At 39.4% G+C, this 20,004-nt stretch overlaps 1 protein-coding gene across 1 annotated transcript in view; it reads left to right on the forward strand.

Annotated features, from left to right (window-relative positions):
• Positions 1-839: 839 nt before the first annotated feature.
• The window catches only part of CPSF4L (cleavage and polyadenylation specific factor 4 like), a 147,909-nt gene continuing 128,744 nt past the window's right edge, over positions 840-20,004 (forward strand). The window contains exon 1 of the mRNA XM_053707005.1: positions 840-875. The gene's annotated coding sequence lies outside the window, so the exon portion shown is untranslated. The remainder of the gene's footprint in view (positions 876-20,004) is intronic.

The following is a 20,004-nucleotide window of genomic DNA, read 5'->3' on the forward strand; positions in this document are numbered from 1 at the left end:
ATACCCAGGACTACCCATCGCACAGTTTATACCACAATCATGCAGGACCTCATTGCTGGGATGGAGAGATTCAGCTTTGACCTTGAGAGGGACATTGAAGGTCAAAGGGGCAGTATGCTTCTTCCTTTCCAGGGCATGGACAGTACGTACTGTGTGTGTCAGATGCTGGTTTATTTACATAACAAAGTGCCACAAGCAAATACACAGCTGAGTACAAGCTAGGGCCACAGTATTTTTCTGCGTGGTGACTGCCACATGATTCATATCACTGTACAAATCAGTATAGTGGAAGCCAACAACAATAGGGGAAGAATAGAACGAGCTCCCAGTGCCAGCAATGGGTTTTCTGCTATAAACAGGGGATTCCCTTATGATACATAATGCTGCACATATTGATTCCAACATTTATTGTCCCTTTAAGTACAAAACCAGGACAGTCTTGTGACTTCTGGGGTTATTTTGAGGATAATTTATTTATCCTATTTATGTATTTTTATACTTAAAATGATTTTGTTTAAACTGAAAACTACTTGTTTTAGCCCAATCTTTAAAGCATTTAAGGTACTTTCACCTTTTTGTTACAATTAGTTATATGATTTTATACATATTCATTTTGTGTCTATATATGTGTTTATATAAAATATTTCATTACTATTCTTTAGGACACACTCATACATACACATATTTATAGCATACTGTACTGGTCTTTTAGGGTTTAAGTTCCTGTAATTTGTTTGTAATAAGATCTACTCTGCTAGCTATAAACAGATGCGATTTTTTTTCTATGTGATCATCTGATCTCTTTGTGTTTTGCATCTTCACAGAGTCGGGAGCTGCTGTCTGCGACTTTTTTGTTAAAGGCACATGCAAAAAAGGTAAGAAAATGTGTATAAAATTCAGGCATACATTGCTGCTCCATAAATTAATGAATCTATATGTAAGATGGCTTTCCTGTCAGCCTCTCCGGCAGCAAAACTCACAAAAACACTTTTATATCAGACTATTTTTTTTATATGTAATTTGATGGTAAATATGAATCCTTTTGTATTGCTTGTGAGACCCAATATTTTTTTTTTTTATTAAAGTGAACCACATATATTTCTCCAACATTGGTGTGTCCGGTCCACGGCGTCATCCTTACTTGTGGGAATATCTCTTCCCCAACAGGAAATGGCAAAGAGTCCCAGCAAAGCTGGCCATATAGTCCCTCCTAGGCTCCGCCCACCCCAGTCATTCTCTTTGCCGTTGCACAGGCAACATCTCCACAGAGATGGTTAAGAGTATGTGGTGTTTAGTTGTAGTTTTTTTATTCTACTATCAAGAGTTTGTTATTTTAAAATAGTGCTGGTATGTACTATTTACTCTGAAACAGAAAAAGATGAAGATTTCTGTTTGTGAGAGGAAGATGATTTTAGCAGACAGTAACTAAAATCGATTGCTGTTTCCACATAGGACTGTTGAGATGAAGTAACTTCAGTTGGGGGAAACAGTTAGCAGACTTTTCTGCTTAAGGTATGACTAGCCATATTTCTAACAAGACTGTGTAATGCTGGAAGGCTGTCATTTCCCCTCATGGGGACCGGTAAGCCATTTTCTTAGTCTCAAACAGAATAAAGGGCTTAATATGGGCTATAAAACTGGTAGACACTTTTATGGGCTAAATCGATTGCTTTATTTGGACATTTTATACATGTTTATGCTGATAATTCACACTTATAAACTTGGGGAACGTTTTTTAACGTCAGGCACTATGTTAGACACCTTTTCCAGTCAGGAAGGGCCTTCCCAGTTGTAGGCTGAGCCTCATTTTCGCGCCATTACTGCGCAGTTGTTTTTGAGAACAAGACATGCAGATGCATGTGTGAGGACCTGAAAGTAGTTGGAAAAGTTCCTAGAAGGCGTCATTTGGTATCGTATTCCCCTCTGGGGTTGGTAAAGTCACAGCAAAGGCTGTAGCTGGGACTGTATAGGGGTTAAATCTGTAACCGGCTCCAGTTTCGTTATTTTAAGGGTTAAAGCCCTGAAAATTGGTGTGCAATACTTTTAATGCTTTAAGACACTGTGGTGAAATTTTGGTAAATTTTGAACATTTCCTTCATATTTTTTCACATATTCAGTAATAAAGTGTGCTCTGTTTAAAATTTAAAGAGACAGTAACGGTTTTGTTTTAAAACGGTTTTTGTGCTTTATTGACAAGTTTAAGCCTGTTTAACATGTCTGTGCCTTCAGATAAGCTATGTTCTATATGTATGAAAGTCAATGTGTCTCCCCCTTCAAAATTGTGTGATAATTGTGCCATAGCGTCCAAACAATGTAAGGACAATACTGTCACAGATAATGAAGTTGCCCAAGATGATTCATCAGATGAAGGGAGTAGACATGGTTCTACATCATCTCCTTCTGTGTCTATACCAGTTTTGCCCACGCAGGAGGCCCCTAGTACTTCTAGCGCGCCAATGCTTATTACCATGCAACAATTGACGGCTGTAATGGATAACTCCATAGCAAATATTTTATCCAAAATGCCTGCATATCAGAGAAAGCGCGATTGCTCTGTTTTAAACACTGAAGAGCAGGAGGGCGCTGATGATAATTGTTCTGTCATACCCTCACACCAATCTGAAGGGGCCATGAGGGAGGTTTTGTCAGATGGGGAAATTTCAGATTCAGGAAAAATTTCTCAACAGGCTGAACCTGATGTTGTGACATTTAAATTTAAATTAGAACATCTCCGCGCACTGCTTAAGGAGGTGTTATCTACTCTGGATGATTGTGACAACTTGGTCATTCCAGAAAAATTATGCAAGATGGACAAGTTCCTAGAGGTTCCGGTGCACCCCGACGCTTTTCCTATACCCAAGCGGGTGGCGGACATAGTGAATAAGGAGTGGGAGAAGCCCGGCATACCTTTTGTTCCCCTTCCTATATTTAAGAAATTATTTCCTATGGTCGACCCCAGAAAGGACTTATGGCAGACAGTCCCTAAGGTCGAGGGGGCAGTTTCTACTCTAAACAAGCGCACTACTATTCCTATCGAGGATAGTTGTGCTTTCAAAGATCCTATGGATAAAAAATTGGAGGGTTTGCTTAAAAAGATTTTTGTAAAGCAAGGTTACCTTCTACAACCCATTTCGTGCATTGTTCCTGTCACTACAGCAACGTGGTTCTGGTTCGAGGAACTAGAAAAGTCGCTCAGTAGAGAGACTCCATATGAGGAGGTTATGGACAGAGTTCACGCACTAAAGTTGGCTAACTCTTTTATTTTAGATGCCGCTTTGCAATTAGCTAGATTAGCGGCGAAAAATTCAGGGTTTGCAATTGTGGCGCGCAGAGCGCTTTGGCTAAAGTCTTGGTCAGCGGATGTATCATCCAAGACAAAATTGCTTAACATCCCCTTCAAGGGTAAAACTCTCTTTGGTCCAGAATTGAAAGAGATTATCTCAGACATCACTGAGGGAAAGGGCCACGCCCTCCCACAAGATAGGCCTTTCAAGGCCAAGAATAAGTCTAATTTTCGTTCCTTTCGTAATTTCAGGAACGGACCGGCCTCTAATTCTGCATCCTCTAAGCAAGAGGGTAATGCCTCACAGTCCAAACCAGCCTGGAAACCGATGCAAGGCTGGAACAAGGGTAAGCAGGCCAAGAAGCCTGCTACCGCTAACAAAACAGCATGAAGGAGTAGCCCTCGATCCGGGACCGGATTTAGTGGGGGGCAGACTCTCTCTCTTTGCTCAGGCTTGGGCAAGAGATGTTCAGGATCCCTGGACGCTAGAAATAGTTTCTCAGGGTTATCTTCTGGAATTCAAGGAACTACCCCCAAGGGGAAGGTTCCACATGTCTCACTTATCCTCAAACCAAATAAAGAGACAGGCGTTCTTACATTGTGTAGAAGACCTGTTAAAGATGGGAGTGATACACCCAGTTCCAATGACGGAACAAGGAATGGGATTTTACTCAAATCTGTTCGTAGTTCCCAAAAAAGAGGGAACCTTCAGACCAATTCTGGATTTAAAGATCCTAAACAAATTTCTCAGGGTACCATCGTTCAAAATGGAAACCATTCGAACGATTCTACCCACTATCCAGGAAGGTCAATTTATGACTACCGTGGATCTAAAGGATGCGTACCTACATATTCCTATCCACAAAGAACATCATCAGTTCCTAAGGTTCGCCTTTCTGGACAAACATTACCAGTTTGTGGCCCTCCCATTCGGATTAGCCACTGCTCCAAGGATTTTCACAAAGGTACTCGGGTCCCTTCTAGCGGTTCTAAGACCGAGGGGCATTGCATAGTACCATACTTGGACGACATTCTAATACAAGCGTCGTCCCTTTCAAAAGCAAAGGCTCATACAGACATCGTTCTGGCCTTTCTCAGATCTCACGGATGGAAGGTGAACATAGAAAAAAGTTCTCTGTCTCCGTCAACAAGAGTTCCCTTCTTGGGAACAATAATAGATTCCTTAGAAATTAGGATTTTTCTGACAGATGTCAGAAAGTCAAAACTTCTAAGCGCTTGTCAAGTTCTTCATTCTGTTCCACGTCCTTCCATAGCTCAGTGCATGGAAGTAGTAGGGTTGATGGTTGCAGCAATGGACATAGTTCCTTTTGCGCGAATTCATCTAAGACCATTACAACTGTGCATGCTGAAACAGTGGAATGGGGACTATACAGACTTTCTCCAGTGATTCAAGTAGATCAGAAGACCAGAGATTCACTCCGTTGGTGGCTAACCCTGGGCCACCTATCCCAGGGAATGAGCTTCCACAGACCAGAGTGGGTCATTGTCACGACCGACGCCAGTCTAGTGGGCTGGGGCGCGGTCTGGGAATCCCTGAAAGCTCAGGGACTATGGTCTCGGGAAGAGTCTCTTCTCCCGATAAACATTCTGGAACTAAGAGCGATATTCAATGCTCTCAGGGCTTGGCCTCAGCTTGCAAAGGCCAGATTCATAAGATTCCAATCAGACAACATGACGACTGTTGCGTATATCAATCATCAGGGGGGAACAAGGAGTTCCCTGGTGATGAAAGAAGTGACCAAAATAATACAATGGGCGGAGGATCACTCCTGCCATCTATCTGCGATCCACATCCCAGGTGTGGAAAACTGGGAAGCGGATTATCTGAGTCGTCAGACATTCCATCCGGGGGAGTGGGAACTCCACCCGGAGATCTTTGCCCAGTTTACTCAATTATGGGGCATTCCAGACATGGATCTGATGGTGTCTCGTCAGAACTTCAAGGTTCCTTGCTACGGGTCCAGATCCAGGGATCCCGAGGCGACTCTAGTGGATGCACTAGTAGCACCTTGGACCTTCAACCTAGCTTATGTGTTTCCACCGTTTCCTCTCATTCCCAGGCTGGTAGCCAGGATCAAACAGGAGAGGGCTTCGGTGATCTTGATAGCTCCTGCGTGGCCACGCAGGACTTGGTATGCAGACCTGGTGAATATGTCATCGGTTCCACCATGGAAGCTACCTTTGAGACAGGACCTTCTTGTTCAGGGTCCATTCGAACATCCAAATCTGGTCTCCCTCCAGCTGACGGCTTGGAGATTGAACGCTTGATTCTATCGAAGCGTGGGTTTTCAGATTCTGTGATAGATACTCTGGTTCAGGCCAGAAAACCGGTAAGTAGAAAGATTTACCATAAAATATGGAAAAGATATATCTGCTGGTGTGAATCCAAGGGATTCCCATGGAATAAGATAAAAATTCCTAAGATTCTTTCCTTTCTGCAAGAAGGTTTGGATAAAGGATTATCTGCGAGTTCTCAAAAGGGACAGATTTCTGCTTTATCTGTCTTACTACACAAACGACTGGCAGCTGTGCCAGATGTTCAAGCATTTGTTCAGGCTCTGGTTAGGATCAAGCCTGTTTACAGACCTTTGACTCCTCCCTGGAGTTTAAATCTAGTTCTTTCAGTTCTTCAAGGGGTTCCGTTTGAACCTCTACATTCCATAGATATTAAGTTGTTATCTTGGAAAGTTTTGTTTTTGGTTGCTATTTCTTCTGCTAGAAGAGTTTCAGATTTATCTGCTCTGCAGTGTTCTCCGCCCTATCTGGTGTTCCATGCAGATAAGGTGGTTTTGCGTACTAAGCCTGGTTTTCTTCCAAAGGTTGTTTCTAACAAAAATATTAACCAGGAGATAGTTGTACCTTCTTTGTGTCCGAATCCAGTTTCAAAGAAGGAACGTTTGTTACACAATTTGGACGTAGTCCATGCTCTAAAATTCTATTTAGAAGCTACAAAAGATTTCAGACAAACATCTTCTCTGTTTGTCGTCTATTCTGGTAAAAGGAGAGGTCAAAAAGCGACTTCTACCTCTCTTTCCTTTTGGCTTAAAAGCATCATCCGATTGGCTTACGAGACTGCCGGACGGCAGCCTCCTGAAAGAATCACAGCTCACTCCACTAGGGCTGTGGCTTCCACATGGGCCTTCAAGAACGAGGCTTCTGTTGATCAGATATGTAAGGCAGCGACTTGGTCTTCACTGCACACTTTTGCCAAATTTTACAAATTTGATACTTTTGCTTCTTCGGAGGCTATTTTTGGGAGAAAGGTTTTGCAAGCTGTGGTGCCTTCCGTTTAGGTAACCTGATTTGCTCCCTCCCTTCATCCGTGTCCTAAAGCTTTGGTATTGGTTCCCACAAGTAAGGATGACGCCGTGGACCGGACACACCAATGTTGGAGAAAACAGAATTTATGCTTACCTGATAAATTACTTTCTCTAACGGTGTGTCCGGTCCACGGCCCGCCCTGGTTTTTTAATCAGGTCTGATTAATTAATTTCTCTAACTACAGTCACCACGGTACCATATGGTTTCTCCTATTTTTTCCTCCTGTCCGTCGGTCGAATGACTGGGGTGGGCGGAGCCTAGGAGGGACTATATGGCCAGCTTTGCTGGGACTCTTTGCCATTTCCTGTTGGGGAAGAGATATTCCCACAAGTAAGGATGACGCCGTGGACCGGACACACCGTTGGAGAAAGTAATTTATCAGGTAAGCATAAATTCTGTTATTAATGTTCTACATATTTATGCATATGGTAGGGTCGCTACTATTAGCCTTTTAACAATCAAAAGTACTTGGTTTTTCTCTCCAATTGCTTTGTGATCATAATGTTTTAAGGGGCACTAAAAAAATAAGGGACAGATTACAAGTGGAGCCTTATTTAACTGCGCTAGAAGTAAGCTTTTTGCAAGTGTTGGTTTGCACTCTTGTTACAATTTGAAAGTATAAAGTTATCGCTCGTAAACAGATGCTCAATAGGGTTTAGGTCGGGAGACATGCTTGGCCAGTCCATCACCTTTACCCTCAGTTTCTTTAGCAAGGCAGTGGTCATCTTGGAGGTGTGTTTGGGGTCGCTATCATGTTGGAATAGTGCCCTGCGGTCCAGTCTCCGAAGGTAGGTGATCATGCTCTGCTTCAGTATGTCACAGTACATGTTGGCATTCATGGTTCCCTCAATGAACTGTAGCTCCCCAGTTCCGGCAGCACTCATGCAGGCCCAGACCATGACACTCCCACCACCATGCTTGACTGTTGGCAAGAAAAACTTGTCTTTGTACTCCTCACCTGGTTGCCGCCACACACGCTTGACACCATCTGAACCAAATAGGTTTATCTTGGTCTCATCAGACCACAGGACAGGATTAGTCTGCTTTTCTTCAGAAAACTATTTGCAGGCTTTCTTGTGCATCATCTTTAGAAGAGGCTTCCTTCTGGGACAACAGCCATGCAGATCAATTAGATGCAGTGTGTGGCATATGATCTGAGCACTGACAGGCTGACCCCCACCCCTTCAACCTCTGCACTCATACATCTATTTCCCAAAGACAACCTCTGGATATGACACTGAGCACGTGCATTTAATGTCTTTGGTCGACCATGTCTTTGGCGAGGCCTGTTCTGAGTGGAACCTGTCCTGTGAAACCGCTGTATGGTCTTGCCCACCGTGCTGCAGCTCAGTTTCAGGGTCTTGGTGATCTTCTTATAGCCTAGGCCATCTTTATGTAGAGCAACAATTCTTTTTTTCAGATCCTCAGAGAGTTTTTGCCATGAGATGCCATGTTGAACTTCCAGTGACGAGTGTGAGAGCAATAACACCAAATGTAACACACCTGAGACCACATGACACCGGGGAGGGAAAAAGGGCCCAATTTGGACATTTCCACTTAGAGGTGTACTCACTTTTGTTGCCAATGGTTTAGACATTAATAGCTGTGTGTTGAGTTATTTTGAGGGCACAGCAAATTTACACTGTTATACAGGCTGTACACTCACTACTTTACATTGTAGCAAAGTGTCATTTCTTCAGTGTTGTCACATGAAAAGATATAATAAAATATTTACAAAAATGTGAGGGGTGTATTCACTTTTGTGAGATACTGTGTGTATTTGTGTATATAAATAATTATATATACACACACACACATTTCTAACTGAGAACTCAGAACTTTTTTTGTGCAATAATTTTTTTAAATATTTTTTATTAGATGGTGTTATTATGAGTGTGTTTACTTTGCAGTGTATTTTTTATGTGTTTTGTCACACTTTTTTTGTGAAACAGTTAACCTGTGCTCTGAGGACGTGCTAACCTGGCGCTTGTTAACTTTTAATTGTGCTCAAGCAATCACGTTTACTTTCAACTTGTAATATGAGCGAAAAACCTGACGCACGCAAACACCCAAGATAAACCCCTTATCGCTTGCACGTAACGGTATCGCTCCACTTTTAATCTATTCTTTGTTGTAGAGATAACTAGGTAGGTAGTGTGTACATGCCTAAAGTACTACATGACAGGGAATAGTGCTGCCCTCTAGTGTGCTTGCTAATGTATAATATTGTTGCTAAACTGCTCCCATATAGTGCTGCAGACACATGCACACTCCTGAGCTTACATCCCTGCTTTTCAACAAAGGATAACAAAACAAAGAAAATATGATAATAGAAGTAAAATGGAAAGTTGTTTAAAATTGTATATTCTACATGAATCATGAGATATCTTTTGTTTATTTGTTTTATGGCCTCCTTAATGTGCAAACAAATAAAAGAGCTTTCAGAATTAAGTATTTTAATCTTCATAAATGAAAGTCCCCTTTATTTGTTCCAATAGTAAATCCTAGTGTTTCACAAATGCTAGGATTTAACCATCACTTTAAGTCTGAAAATTAGGAGTTTTCTAGTTTTGAGAACTGGTGGTTTACATGTCAGTCTTCACATGTCTAACCCTGCTTACATATATATCCCTAATTGGCTTCAAAATGACACCGGCAGCCTTCTCTAGTCCAGTAACAAGTACTGATTGGCCCCTTCAAATAAGGCAAGTGGGGGGAGGAATTTGGTTACTGAAAAACAATTTTAAGAAACAAAGTGATAATGCAATAAAAATATTTATTTATAACTCTTAAGGAGGTTAATTTATTGCAAAACAGCAGAAACATATTGTAATTGCAAGGTGTGTCCTGCCCTCTAAGTATATGTACAAAGGGATCAGCACAGGCACAACAAAATAATTCAGTAAAGTCTGTGACAAGTGTCCGGTCCAACACATTGGAGACCCCCCTCACTGGGTCTCAGTGTGTAACATGCGAAAGAACCAAAGGTGGCACACGGTTAAAGGGCCATTTTACACTCATTTTTTATTTGCATAAATGTTCTGTAGGTGATCTATTTATAAAGCCCATGAAGTTTTTTTTTTTTTTAAAATGTATAATTTTGCTTATTTTTAAAGAACATTGCTCTGATTTTCAGACTCCTAACCAAGCCCCAAAGTTTTATTTGAATACCGTCAGCTACCTACTCCAGCTTGCTCCTGTTTGTGTAAAGGGTCTTTTCATATGCAAAAGAAGGGGGGTGGGGAGTGTCTTATTTCCCACTTGTAGTGGGCTTTCCAACTGCCTTTTCAACAGAGCTAAACTGAAAGCTTCTAAGTACATTTTTAAACAGTTTTATACTGGATTTTTATATCAGTATCTGTGTATCTTATTCTTTATAGTAGTGTCTATTACATGCAGTTATATGAAAATGAGTGTATACTGTCCCTTTAAGGAACTATACCTTTATTAGGACGAGTAATGTTTCGGGGCACCTGCCCCTTTATCAAGCTAATAACAAATGCATATAACATCATCGCAGGTAATTCATTACATTTATAGTATTAACCCTTGACTCCCCATAGCTGAATTGAATAACAGATTAAAAACAGATGCAGCAAGTTGCCAACAATTTCATATTAACACATATTAAATGTGTCCGTGCCCAAAAAAAATTGAGCCTATCACCTCATGATAAAAGTATATGTAAAAGTGATATGTGCAATTTAAATTAAGTGGAGAAGGTCAAATTCCCTATTTAGTCCATTTGGATGCATGGTGTTAAGCTGCAAGATCCACTTTGCTTCTATATTAAGAAGGTCCCTAGCACTGTCACCCCCTCTCAAATTTTTGGGGCACTATCAATAATCATGAACCTTAACTGATTTGCCTGAAGGCCCATTTGTGCAAAATGTGATGGAACAGGGAGATGGGATATTTTCTCGTTTCTGATAGCCGACTTATGTTGGCAAATGCGATCTTTTATCCTTTGGGTCGTCTCGCCAACATATAATAGCCCACATGGGCATTTCAACGCATAGACAACATAAGTTGAGTTGCAAGTAAATCCTTTGGTATGGTATTGCTTCCCAGTATGGGGGTGAGAGATGACACTACCCTTAATTACACTTTTACATTGGGCATACCCCAAGCATGGGAAAGTTCCCTGTTTTGGAAAGCCAAAGAACTGCCTTGCATGGACCAACTTTCTACCTATAGTATTGCCTCTTCGATAGGAGGTTCTAGGAATTTCCTGGAATTCCTTAATATCTGGGCATGCTTCCTTCAGCAGAAACCAATTTCTCTTAATGATGTTAAACACTTTTTTTTACTCATGGTGTTATAAGAGCTGACAAAATTCATTCTGGTTGGGTTAGATATCCTGCCTCTGACTGTGGAATTTTTCAATGAGTCTTCAACCTCATCTAGTTCCTGAACACTATAACCCCTTATGACAATTTTCTCTTTCATGTCTCTAGACCTAGATAGCTTAACTTCAGGGTCTGATACTATCCTTAACAACTGGGATTTGGGCACACTTTGAAAAACCTGTGGTGTGTGAAAGCTATTCCTGTGTAACAAAGTATTTCCGTCTGTGGGTTTAAGAAAGAGGTCAGTTCTCAACATGCCATTTTTTTTTGGAGACCATAATGTCCAGTAATTCCACCTTATTTTCATCAATTTTACTGCTGAATTTCAAGAAAGGAACAGCACTTTCAATGCTTAATCTGAATTCCACCAACCTCTCAGGGGGCCCCCGCCACACATTGAACAAGTCATCAATGTAGTGGAACCAGCCCTGGCAGTACTGAGTAAAAAGTGGGTTTGTGTACACATGTCTCTCTTTAATGGCATCTATTACCAAACAGGCATAGGATGGGGCCACATTGGACCTCTAAGTATAGTTATCTAACCTGTTCTCATCTAAAGTAATCCTAAAAAAATCTGACCTCTCTGTGTTCTGAGGGCTGGTGTTGAGAAAACATGGTAAAGACTTATCCTTCTGATAACAAATAAAAAAGTGTTTGACATTGTGGTCCCTTCTTCAGCCAATAGCATGAACCAGTAGCGGACCTACTCAAAGGGCCCTGGTGCAAACATCTTCTTGCCCCCCCCCCCCAGGTATCTTAGTAATATGCGATAGTAATAATATACATGCCTCTCTGTATAAGGATTTTGAGTGTGTGTGTGTGTGTGTGTGTGTGTGTATATATGTATATGTGTATATATATATATATATATATATATATATATATATATATATGTATGTGTGTGTGTGTATATGTGTATGTGTGTATATATAAATATATATATATATATAATGTATGTATATTTGTGTGTGTGTGTGTGTGTGTATGTGTATATATATATATATATATATATATATATATACACACACCACACTCTGCTGCATAATGTTGTGAGTTTCTCTACACTGTACACTGATGAGTACACTGCTCTGTATAAATATGAGTATGTACTGTATAATGACAGAATATCTATACACTAATGGTGAACACGCTGGACTGTATATTGATGTATCTCTACATTGATGAGTATGCTGTGCAGTATAATGATGAATATATACACTGATGAGTACACTGCTTAGTATAAGGATGTATCTATACACTGATGACTATGCTGTGCAGTATGACATGAGTATTTATATACTGATGAGTATGCTCCGCAGTATAATGATGTATCTATACACTGATTAGTATGCTGTGCAGTATAATAATGTGAGCATCTATACACTGATGAGTATGCTGTGCAGTATAATATTGTGAGTATCTATACACTGATGAGTTTGCTGTGCAGTTTAATGATGTGAGTATCTGTACACTGATGCGTATGCTGTGCAGTATAATGATGTATCTATACACTGATGAGTATGCTGTGCAGTATAATGATGTATCTATACACTGATGAGTATGCTGTGCAGTATAATGATGTGTGTATATATTGTCATGATATCTGTGAGTGTTATTAGCACAGACCTGTTAATTGCCCCTGAAACTCTGATACACATCTTTACTGACTGGCAGAAACACATGTTTTGTATTGTAACTTTGAAATTCATTTTAAAGTACAACTTGTGTAATTTTCAGTATTATATAAAAATGTGTATTTGTGGATCTAAAAAAATAAATAAATGCTAAGCAGTAACATATTAGGATGGTTATTTGCTGAACTTAATAAGTGGCTCTACAGTAAATGTAAATAGATAAGTCTGAGAGATTGTCTGTCTGTTTGGATAATATTAAATGAATTGAGTATAAATTCATATAAGTTAACATTCTCCACACTCAGACTACATTAACAACATATATGTACTATGTATTGATCTGAAACACGCTATATTGGATAAATGTCTGCTGTATTGAATAATAGCTGCATTAATAGATATATAAATGTTTGACATTTTTAACAACATTATTTCTTTCATTTCAGACCTACATCTGGTTTTTCATGCATTCAAAATGTATTTAAAAATATGAAATATACTGTATTCATATTAAGATACAATATAATGCCAGGAGGTTGAATGCTATGATTCTGTGAGAAGAAAAATAATTAACAGTAAACTGCTTATTAATATGATTACTAGATATATACTCATATTTCATAATAAAATAATCAGAGAAAATGGCACTATATGGTCCCAGGTATATTTAACATATAATTTATTAATACTGGAAATTATAGTAAATAAAATAAAAATTTTAAAGGTTAGATAATTAAACTGTAGCAGCATTGATGGTAAAACTGCATTTCTGGTTATCTGCTGCCACCTATAGTTCAAAAATGGTATTACAACCAAAAGGCATTTGGCTACTCAGAGAGGCGTTTCCCAAATAACCTATGAGATGTTCAGATCCGAGGGCGTATTAGAGACAAGCACCGGTAAGGGCCTATCAAAATCTTGTGGGAATGATTAAAGAAAAGGAGGAGGGATTCTTTCTTTTTGAGATAAAGACCCATACACACAGGAGACAAAGGGATACAGACAGACTCAAAGAAGCATACGTTTTTGGAGAGAAAAATACACAGACTTTGTGTCAAGTATATTCTCTGTCATTTTGGGACACTTTCTTAAAAAAGGAAGATTAACCATTTTGAAGCCTGTACCTTTGCGCATTGTGAGTAAACCCTCCGTAGATGACCCACAAGAAATTCTAGAAACTGAAACATTGATTTGGTTATTTGGGTAAAGTATATGCGATTGATTGAGATATATATATATATATATATATATATATATATATATATATATATATATATATATATATATAAAATATTTAAATCAAAGGTATTTGGTAACTACAACTAGATTGCAGTTAGTAATTTTAAAAGGGCACAATTTGTATTTTAAGCTCATGTTCATAGTCTTGTGTAGTTTAACTAGTCATATTTAGTGCTAAATAATTTATATTTGCAACTATATATATATATTTTAAAATTTGCCTTATTGTATCTAAATAAGATTTATTTCAGCTCAGATAAATTGGCTGTTAAAGTATCTTGTTATATTGTTTAACTAGGCACTGTTAAAGTTAGCGGTACATATTCTGGTATTTTATTGGGATATTTTAATGTGATTCACAATGAATAAGGTAAATTGTAAAGGTATATTTTTTATAATCTATGTATAGAATATTGTAACAGCTTAAGTGTGTATCATTTGATTCATAATCTGGTTTCTATAAATATAATTCAATGTGTTTATAACTTTAACTTATCTTAAAGAATTTAGGAATAAATATTGATTTTAATTGTTTCGTATACATGCATTTTAATTGGAGGTTATTTTTAAGAATAATTATTAAATAAATTGTATTGTAACCCTGCTATATACTGACAATATACACTGAGTACACTGCTTTAGTATACGGATGTATCTATACACTGATGAGTATGCTGTGAAGTATAATGATGTATCTATACACTGATGAGTATGCTGTGTAGTATAATGATGTATCTATACACTGATGAGTATGCTGTGCCGTATAATGATGTATCTATACACTGATGAGTATGCTGTGCAGTATAATGATGCGAGTATCTATACACTCATGAGTATGCTGTGCAATATAATGATGTGAGTATCTATACACTGAGTATGCTGTGCAGTATAATGATGTATCTATACACTGATGAGTATGCTATGCTGTATAATGATGTATCTATACACTGATGAGTATGCTGTGCAGTATAATAATGTATCTATACACTGATGAGTATGCTGTGCAGTATAATAATGTATCTATACACTGATGAGTATGCTGTGCAGTATAATGATGTATCTATACACTGATGAGTATGCTGTGCCGTATAATGATGTATCTATACACTGATGAGTATGTTCTGCAGTATGATGATGTGAGTATCTATACACTGATGAGTATGCTGTGTAGTATAATGATGTATCTATACACTGATGAGTATTCTGTGCAGTATAATGATGTAAGTATCTATACACTGATGAGTATGCTGTGCAGTATAATGATGTGACTATCTATACACTGATGAGTATGCTGTGCAATATAATGATGTGAGTATCTATACACTAATGAGTATGCTGTGCAGTATAATGATGTATCTATACACTGATGAGTATGCTGTGCTGTATAATGATGTATCTATACACTGATGAGTATGCTGTGCAGTATAATAATGTATCTATACACTGATGAGTATGCTGTGTAGTATAATGATGTATGTATACACCGATGAGTATGCTGTTTAGTATAATGATGTATGTATACACTGATGAGTATGCTGTGCAGTATAATGATGTGAATATCTATACACTGATGAGTATGCTGTGCAGTATAGTGATGTGAATAACTATTCACTTATAAGTATGCTGTGCAGTTATTACCCAGTATGACTTGTAAACATTACACATCTTTATTGTAGGTTTGCAATATATTTACTTTGGAAATGCCATGAAAAATAAAAAAAAGTCTTGTTGCCCCCTGACCAAAAAATGACATATATAAATACACATGCCTGAAAACCTTTTCAGAATGAGCTGAGACCAAGACTTAAAATGATAGATTAAAGGGATAGGAAAGCCAAAGTTAAATTTATAGGATTCAGATAGAGAATCTATTTTTAAGACACTTTTAAATTCACTTCTATTTTCAAATTTGCTTTGTTCTCTTGGAATCCCTTGTTGAAAAAGAATATGCACATTTCCTTCACTAGTGGGAGCTAGTTGTTGATTGGTGCCTGCACACATTTGTCTCTTGTGATTGGCTAACTAGATTGATTATCTAGCTGCCAGTAGGGCAATGCTGTTCCTTCAGCAAAGTATAAAGAGAATGAAACAAATTTGATAATAAAATTAAATTGGAAAGTTGTTTAAAATGTTATGTTCTATTCAAACCATGAAAGAAAATTTTGGTGTTTCCTGTCCCTTTAAGTAATAACACAATTTTGTGTAGGCAGCCTGTGACATGTTACATGCTCCTTTCAGAGGCCCGTAGTAGTCATGTTATAACCCACATGCCCACATCAGAGCTCAGATCAGGGACCGCTAGTATTGTGAAACTAAGTTACAATTCCTTGTTTAATTTCTCTGAGCTGCATCCCTAGCCAGTGCATGCAAATACAAAAACATAATTTATGTAAGAACTTACCTGATAAATTCCTTTCTTTCTCCTGTTAAGTGTGGTCAGTCCACGGGTCATCATTACTTCTGGGATATTAACTCCTCCCCAACAGGAAGTGCAAGAGGATTCACCCAGCAGAGCTGCTATATAGCTCCTCCCCTCTACGTCACCTCCAGTCATTCTCTTGCACCCAACGAATAGATAGGATGTGTGAGAGGACTGTGGTGATTATACTTAGTTTCATACCTTCAATCAAAAGTTTGTTATTTTATAATAGCACCGGAGTGTGTTATTCCTTCTCTGGTAGAATTTGAAGAAGAATCTACCTGAGTTTTTTCTATGATTTTAGCCGGCGTAGTTAAGATCATATTGCTGTTTCTCGGCCATCTGAGGTGAGGTAAACTTCAGATCAGGGGACAGCGGGCAGATTAATCTGCAAAGAGGTATGTAGCAGCTTATTATTTTCTGACAATGGAATTGATGAGAAAATTCTGCCATACCGATATAATGTAAACTCAGCCTTAAATGCAGTAGCAGCAACTGGTATCAGGCTGTCATGTATGTATATTTTACACTTCAGTATTCTGGGGAATGGCACTTCACTGGAATTATACTGTATGCATAAGACTTTAGCCTAATTTGCAGGGACTAGCAACAGGCTTTTTAATAACACTTAATTTATTTAATGTTAAACGTTTTTTGCTGGCATGTAAAATCGTTTAATTTTCTGAGGTACTGGGTGAAAAAATGTTTTGGGCACTATTTTTTTCCACTTGGCAGTCGTTTTATTTAATTTATGACAGTTTACTGATCTCTCTCACTGTTGTGTGTGAGGGGGAGGGGCCTTTTTTGGCGCTTTTGCTACGCATCAAAAAATTCAGTCAGAAGTTTATTGTCTTCCCTGCATGATCCGGTTCATCTCTACAGAACTCAGGGGTCTTCAAAACTTGTTTTGAGGGAGGTAATCACTCACAGCAGAGCTGTGAGATTGTAGTTGACTGTGATAAAAAACGTTTATTTCTATATTTTTTTTCTGCTATCAGGGTTAGTTATCCTTTGCTAATGGGAGCAATCCTTTGCTAAAATTGTGTTTTTTACAAAGATTTGATGCTATAACTTTTCAGTTTATTAATTTTCAACTGTCATAACTTTTTCTGTGCTTCTTATAGGCACAGTACGTTTTCATATTATAGTAAATTACTTGAAAAGTATTTCCAAGTTGCTAGTTTATTTGCTAGTGTGTTAAACATGTCTGATTCAGAGGAAGATATCTGTGCTATATGTGCTAAAGCCAAAGTGGAGCCCAATAGAAATTTATGTACTAACTGCATTGATGCTACTTTAAATAAAAGTCAATCTGTACAAATTGAACATATTTCACCAAACAACGAGGGGAGAGTTATGCCGACTAACTCGCCTCACGTGTCAGTACCTGCATCTCCCGCTCGGGAGGTGCGTGATATTGTAGCGCCGAGTACATCTGGGCGGCCATTATAAATCACATTACAGGATATGGCTACTGTTATGACTGAAGTTTTGGCTAAATTACCAGAACTAAGAGGTAAGCGTGATCACTCTGGGGTGAGAACAGAGTGCGCTGATAATATTAGGGCCATGTCAGACACTGCGTCACAATTTGCAGAACATGAGGACGGAGAGCTTCATTCTGCGGGTGACGGTTCTGATCCAAACAAACTGGATTCAGATATTTCAAATTTTAAATTTAAGCTGGAAAACCTCCGTGTATTACTAGGGGAGGTGTTAGCGGCTCTGAATGATTGTAACACAGTTGCAATACCAGAGAAAATGTGTAGGTTGGATAAATATTTTGCGGTACCGTCGAGTACTGACGTTTTTCCTATACCTAAGAGACTTACTGAAATTGTTACTAAGGAGTGGGATAGACCCGGTGTACCGTTCTCACCCCCTCCGATATTTAGAAAGATGTTTCCAATAGACGCCACCACACGGGACTTATGGCAAACGGTCCCTAAGGTGGAGGGAGCAGTTTCTACTTTAGCTAAGCGTACCACTATCCCGGTGGAGGATAGCTGTGCCTTTTCAGATCCAATGGATAAAAAGTTAGAGGGTTACCTTAAGAAAATGTTTGTTCAACAAGGTTTTATATTGCAACCTCTTGCATGCATTGCGCCTGTCACGGCTGCAGCAGCATTTTGGTTTGAGTCTCTGGAAGAGACACTTGAATCAGCTCCATTAGATGAGATTACACACAAGCTTAAAGCCCTTAAGTTAGCTAACTCATTTATTTCGGATGCCGTAGTACATTTAACTAAACTTACGGCTAAGAATTCCAGATTCGCCATTCAGGCGCGCAGAGCACTGTGGCTAAAATCCTGGTCAGCTGACGTTACTTCTAAGTCTAAATTGCTTAATATACCTTTCAAAGGGCAGACCTTATTCGGGCCCGGGTTGAAAGAAATTATCGCTGACATTACAGGAGGTAAAGGCCATGCCCTGCCGCAAGACAGAGCCAAACCTAAGGCTAGACAGTCTAATTTTCGTTCCTTTCGTAATTTCAAAGCAGGAGCAGCATCAACTTCCTCGGCACCAAAACAGGAAGGAGCTGTTGCTCGCTACAGACAAGGCTGGAGACCTAACCAGTCCTGGAACAAGGGCAAGCAGGCCAGGAAACCTGCTGCTGCCCCTAAGACAGCATGAATTGAGGGCCCCCGATCCGGGAACGGATCTAGTGGGGGGCAGACTTTCTCTCTTCGCCCAGGCTTGGGCAAGAGATGTCCAGGATCCCTGGGCGTTAGAGATCATATCTCAGGGATACCTTCTGGACTTCAAATCCTCTCCCCCAAGAGGGAGATTTCATCTGTCAAGGTTGTCAACAAACCAAATAAAGAAAGAGGCGTTTCTACGCTGCGTACAAGATCTTTTATTAAAGGGAGTGATCCATCCGGTTCCGCGGTCGGAACAAGGACAAGGGTTTTACTCAAATCTGTTTGTGGTTCCCAAAAAAGAGGGAACTTTCAGGCCAATCTTGGATTTAAAGATCCTAAACAAATTCCTAAGAGTTCCATCGTTCAAAATGGAAACTATTCGGACAATTTTACCCATGATCCAAAAGGGTCAGTACATGACCACAGTGGATTTAAAGGATGCTTACCTTCACATACCGATTCACAAAGATCATTACCGGTATCTAAGGTTTGCCTTTCTAGACAGGCATTACCAGTTTGTAGCTCTTCCATTCGGATTGGCTACGGCTCCAAGAATCTTCACAAAGGTTCTGGGTGCTCTTCTGGCGGTACTAAGACCGCGAGGAATTTCGGTAGCTCCGTACCTAGACGACATTCTGATACAAGCTTCAAGCTTTCAAACTGCCAAGTCTCATACAGAGTTAGTACTGGCATTTCTAAGGTCGCATGGATGGAAGGTGAACGAAAAGAAGAGTTCTCTCTTTCCACTCACAAGAGTTCCCTTCTTGGGGACTCTTATAGATTCTGTAGAAATGAAGATTTACCTGACAGAAGACAGGTTAACAAAGCTTCAAAATGCATGCCGTGTCCTTCATTCCATTCAACACCCGTCAGTAGCTCAATGCATGGAGGTGATCGGCTTAATGGTAGCGGCAATGGACATAGTACCCTTTGCACGCCTACATCTCAGACCGCTGCAATTGTGCATGCTAAGTCAGTGGAATGGGGATTACTCAGACTTGTCCCCTACTCTGAATCTGGATCAAGAGACCAGAAATTCTGTTCTATGGTGGCTTTCTCGGCCACATCTGTCCAGGGGGATGCCATTCAGCAGGCC

Source organism: Bombina bombina, chromosome 1, assembly GCF_027579735.1.
Source record: "Bombina bombina isolate aBomBom1 chromosome 1, aBomBom1.pri, whole genome shotgun sequence".
Classification (NCBI taxonomy): domain Eukaryota; kingdom Metazoa; phylum Chordata; class Amphibia; order Anura; family Bombinatoridae; genus Bombina; species Bombina bombina.